A 5,986-nucleotide genomic window follows, 5' to 3' on the forward strand; every position below is an offset into this window, starting at 1 on the left:
GTGTTGCACCTTGGGGTTCGGATACGCACACCGGTGCCATCGTCTGTTTGCAAAGTCTTGGTATTGTGATCTTTCGATGACACCCGTGATCTATTTGCGCCATTCATGATGGAGTCTGTTTTGTCTGCTAGCTACGCCGTGCTTTGTCATGGGTTGGTACCCATTTCGTTGTCTCTTCTTCTTTTATCCTTGTTATTTGTTCGGTTTTTGGCCCGGTTTTCCGCATGGATGCAATCGACTTGTTGAGATTCTCTTTAGAAAAAAAAAACCTTTCTAGCGGGGGACTAGTCCTACATGCAGCCGTGGTCCACGTCTACGGGTCTTCTCTCCCTCGCAAGTCCTGAATTAGTCCACCTTGACGCGCCCAACTAATCAATCCTCGTCCATCAAAGCCGCCGCTTTCCGCGGCAGTAGCGAGCGAGCGCGCCGCCCCGCTCCTCCCCTCTCCTCTCCGCGGCTGCCGCCTCGCCACGCCACCTCGATGAGGAGCGGTAGCAGCAGCAGCAGCGCCGGCTCGGCGCCCAGGAGGAGGCCGATGAGCGACCTCATCGGCACCGGCGCCAGCGCCAGCGCCAGCGACGACCTCTCCCGCTACTCGTCGCCACCCCCGCGGCCTCGTCCGGGCGTTCGTCCGGCAGCAGCGGCCGCGGGGCCGCCGCCTTCCTCGACGCCTTCCGCTCCTGCTTCGCCCCCGGGGACGCGCGCTCGCCGGAGACCTCCCTCTCCGACGTCGACTCCGACGCCTCCCACCAACGTACGTGCGCACGCGCCTTCCCTCGACCTCTTCTCCGGTGGCCTCTCTGCCCTTCTGATCCCACGATGCCATTTTTCTCTTCTTCTTCGTCTTCTAATTGTGACATGTTATTCGTCAACCGTGCCTGGTCAACGCGTACGATTGTACTTCAGCTTTGCTTTTTATAACTCGGTTGTACGTACTACGTCTTTCTAGGATCGGATCTTTGCAGGTGCACTGTTTTGTGTACTGATGTGTACGGCAATAACAGCACAAGATGCAGCATTCTCCTCTTGAGCCTTAGTTTAATCAGATGTCTGCAACACACTCTCCATCACCGTCAGGTTGTACTTCCTCCGTCCGAAAATACTTGTCAATCATTTATAGAACAAGTATTTCCGGATAGATGGAGTACTTTTCTAATTACTACTCTCTCCGATTAACTTTTTTGTGAATCGGGTGTATATAGATACGTTTTAGCGTGTGTTCACTCATTTCAGTCCCTACTTAATCCATATTGAAATATTAAAGTATCTTATATTTGTGAACAAAGAGAGTAGTACGTATTATTTTCCACTTGTTCCATTTGATTTGTCGTGATTTGATCATGACCGGAACCCATCTTGCTCAAAGTGTTCGTATCATTTGCTAATTCTTTCTCCGACTCACAGAGTAAGCAAACCCCATCGTAAAGTACCATTAGCGAATTCCTTCCCTCTTTCAAGGATAGCCTCCTGCGTGCCACTCACATTCGTTACGATATATGCATCCTGGAATTAATGGATACTGTTAAATTCATGACACTATGCAAATAACACTTTGCTTACAAGAACCATCGTTAGGCTCTCTGTAAACTTGAGATGTGACGGTTCTTTCCTATGAATGAATCTGCAGACTCGCAGTCGCTGAGCTCTCAAGGTTCTACCAGCGGGAGCACTTTCGAGAGCAGGAGATCAGCCAGAGGGCTGTATGGCTCCACCCTCAGGAATTCTTCAGAAAGGGAGATACCTGGAGACAGAAAGTTCACCTTACCAGAGATTCAGAAAGCAACGAAGAACTTCTCGCCCAACCTCAAGATTGGGCAGGGTGGTTCTGGGACAGTGTACAAGGGTCAGCTCAGCGATGGCACCCTCGTCGCCGTCAAACGGGCCAAGAAGGTTTGCACCATTTACTTCTTATACATACGATCAGTTCTCAAAACCTGGCGACAGTTGCATAACATGTCTATGTTCGTTTTCTTTTCGTTCCAGAATATGTATGACAAGCACATGGGCCACGAGTTCCGGAACGAGATAGAGACGCTGCGATGCATCGAGCACCTGAATCTGGTACGGTTCCATGGGTTCCTTTGAGTTTGGTGGTGAGCAGTTGATCATTGTGGAGTATGTTCCCAATGGCAATCTTCGAGAGCACCTTGAAGGTAACAATCATAGGATCCTGCCCTTTCCTCCTATCACCTATGGGGATGACAAGTGCCATGGTTTTTGCTAATTCTATCGTCTTACCGAGTTTAGACGTGTGCAGGCCTGAATGGAAAAGTCCTGGAGTTCTCTGTGAGGTTGGAAATCGCGATCGATGTGGCCCACGCTATCACCTATCTTCACACCTACTCTGGTAATGCAGAGTAATTATTAATGTTTCTTTGCATTTTGGTTTCATGTTTGTCAGGTTATTTGGATTTTTTTTCCTATTTTGGTTGTTTTGTTCTTGCATATGAAAGGTTTGCAAATGATATTGGGACACTGGGTGGCCAATACTTGTTTGGATCAGAAATGATACCCCGAGAAGAAGTTAAAGCAAGGTCATTAAGAATTTAATCTAGCACTAACTTGATTTAGTTCAGATATGATGACGCTGCAGAATCCTTTAGTAGAAAACAGAGCACTTGGTCTGCTTTTGCTTAACTTCACAAGGAAGATATAGCTGCATCACAACAACCAGTGCCTAGGATATTATTCCTAGTACCAATAGGAATTAAAGCCTCTATTTAAACTGAGATTCAACTCTCCGAACCAAATTTAGACCAAAACTATTACTGGTGATAGGAGATGACCACAGAGGTTTTATGTCAAATATCTCAATTCAAAAAGGGAAAAACCATGACTTCTTGCAGTATTAGGGCCTGACGTGCAGATGCCCAAAAAACAAACATATACGACCTGTGAAGAACCACCAAATCAGTTAGACTCTGACCCATATATTTCACCGATGCAGATCAGCCGGTCATCCACAGGGACATCAAATCCTCAAACATTCTTCTCACAAACAACTGCCGAGCTAAGGTCGCTGACTTTGGATTTGCGAAACTGGCTCCGACTGACGCCACCCATGTCTCTACTCAAGTCAAAGGAACAGCAGGGTACCTTGACCCAGAGTATCTCAGAACATACCAGCTCACTGAGAAGAGTGATGTCTACTCCTTCGGAGTGCTGCTAGTGGAGTTGGTTACTGGGAGGCGCCCGATCGAACCAAAGAGGGCGATCGTCGAACGTGTCACAGCAAAATGGGTTAGTTTGTGCCATTCTTATCATTATCTTTGTACCTTTAATGGTCAATATGAAATGAAATATGTACAATACTCCCTCTGTCCCAGAATATAAGAACGTTTTTGACACTAGCATAGTGTCAAAAATGTTCTTATATTCTGGGACAGAGGGAGTAGTTCATAAAGATCGACGACTTGTCCATATATCTGGTTTTGCTAATTACAAGTGTGCTCCATTTATGGTGGGCACAGGCAATGGAAAAATTCTCAAAGGGCGATGCGATACTAACACTGGATCCGAATCTGGAAGTGAACGACGCGACCAACCTGGCGATCGAGAAGATGTACGAGCTGGCCTTGCAATGCTTAGCTCCCAAGAAGAGGAACCGGCCGAGCATGAGGCGGTGCGCAGAGATCCTGTGGAGTATACGTAAAGATTACAGGGAGCTGGCTCAACCAACCTCCTCTTGAACCAAAGCAGCTCATACGGAGCAATCAAGAAAACAGAATGCAACAACATCCCAGTTTGCCTCACTTCAATTCAAAGCTAGCATGGAGGTGTGGATCAACCGACCGCTGAGCTACGGGCTGCCAAACTGTCAATGGGACCTGTGGCCTTCCTAGAAATTGTGTGCTTATTAGGTATCAGCTAGGAAGAGTTACATTGAAGTTCCTCCTACACAGCTGTACACGTAGATAGTCGCCTTAGCAAGCACAAGCAATTTCAAATATGACTTGAATATACGATGGTGTCTGTATGTTGTAGAAGAAAGATGATTTCCGAGGAGAGCATGCATTTCCCATGTATTAGATGCGTTCTCCTGTATATGATGAACAAAATTCAACAGCAGTGGCATATCTTACTTTTTGGGTGTTTGTGTGCGTCATCGTCAATGTTTTTGGCATAGTAGTGCAGAAAATTACAAGAAAACTACAGCTGCAAGAAAAATACCGCATAAGAAATTACAGATGTATATTCGTATTCAAACCTGTATGTGTTCGCTCATGTGTGCGGTGGTGCATCTCCACTGGACAAAATAGCAAAACCCCATGTCTCCATCTCTCTGCCTTCTCTGGTGTTATATGGACCACATGCATATTCTTTCGTGTCGTAAACTTTCTCCTTAATAAATATACATGCGGATCTCGAAATAGAACAAGAAAGAGCCCATGTCACATTCTCTCTGCTGCTTTGTCTCTCTTATGCTGAAATCCCAAATCCTGACATCTAAGATCATTGCCCCTCACCGCTCCACTACTTGTCTGTGACCTGGTTCGATGCTCATTCCGAGAGGTGGTTTTTTGGCTGTTGGGTCTCCCTACTTCAACACACATCACAGCATCTATTTGCTATAATACTTACGCTTGATACCTATGACAGTGTCAACTCAACTGAGGTTGGCCACCACAGTCCATCATGTTCCATCAGATTTTTTTTCCGACCGTGCATGTGCTTATGACTATGGCTTCTCATCGTGATGATGCAAAATGCAAATCCAGACATAGATTGCTGAATGACGTGTGTACTTGCCATTTCCTGAGAAAATCATGTTTGTTTGTGTTCTATACACATATAAACGGAATGAAAGGCTAGCAACTATAAGTACATACCTTTCTTTTTCGCAAATTTCAAATGGGCATATGTTTTCACAAAAGTTTGTAACCGCATATGTTTCCATAGCGCCTATCAGACCTCCACTGTCGCTCCGTCGCAATCCCAAATATTAGCCTATTGGACCCCACCGTTTGTTGCTTTGTCATAATCCCAAAGTTTGTTGCTCTGCCGAATACAACACCTTGATTCGAGCCATGCGAATTCCCAAGAATCCTTCAAGGCTACTCAAGTTAACCAACTTTGATGAGCACCACACAACGCTGCCTCTGCATTAGCCCACATGGCCAAACCTTAAGAATGCCGGCCATGATGCCACCAACAAATGCGAACGTTGGCCATTAACAAGACGATCAACCCAAAGCCTGCCTCAGAGATGGTCTGCGGGTTGAGCATGTCAGCATGCAATGGGATGCGGACTTGATGCCAGCAATCTACATGTTAGCATCAACCTACTACTTTTCTAGAACGCGACATGACATTTCTAGAACTAAAAATCATGATTCGGGTGTGTAGCCCTACAATGAATTTAGACCGGGCAAGACTGAGGTGACCAGTTCGCCAGACCAGGTCTTGTGCTAGCTCTGCGCCTCGACCAGAACCCTAGTAGATCTATGTGTTCTCTTCATTATATGCATAGCTCCTAGCCCATGTGTATTTGCCATGGTTAGTTTCTTGCAGTTTAGCATCCTTTGCGATTTTAACATTTTTGTGGTTAACTTATTGCAGTTTACCATCATTTACACTTGAGCATTTATGTGGTTAGTTCTTGCAATTTAACATGGTTTACATTTTCCATATTTATGTTTAGTTTCTTGCAATTGACAATCGTTTACAATTTTAATACTTTAAGGGTTAGTTTGTTGCAAATGAACGTCGTTTACACTTTTAACACTTAAGTTGTTAGTATGTTGCAATTGAACGTATAGTTTACACTTTTAACACTTAAATGGCTAGTTTGTCGCAATTGAACGTCATTTACACTTTCAACATTTACATGGTTAGTTTCCTAGAGGTTGTGATGCCGCGGCAATAAGCTAACCATTGTGATGCCGAGGAAAACTACATGGTTAGTTTTTTTTTCATGACTGGCTGTTCATCAAAAGTTGTGACATAAACTCTTGCCCTTCCTAGAAGCAAAAAAATTTTCAAAGAC

At 45.2% G+C, this 5,986-nt stretch overlaps 1 pseudogene; it reads left to right on the top strand.

Annotated features, from left to right (window-relative positions):
• The first annotated feature begins 417 nt into the window (after positions 1 to 417).
• On the top strand, positions 418 to 4,086 carry LOC125552915 (annotated as a pseudogene).
• Positions 4,087 to 5,986: the final 1,900 nt, after the last annotated feature.

This window comes from Triticum urartu, chromosome 4 (assembly GCF_003073215.2).
Source record: "Triticum urartu cultivar G1812 chromosome 4, Tu2.1, whole genome shotgun sequence".
NCBI classification, from domain to species: Eukaryota; Viridiplantae; Streptophyta; class Magnoliopsida; order Poales; family Poaceae; genus Triticum; species Triticum urartu.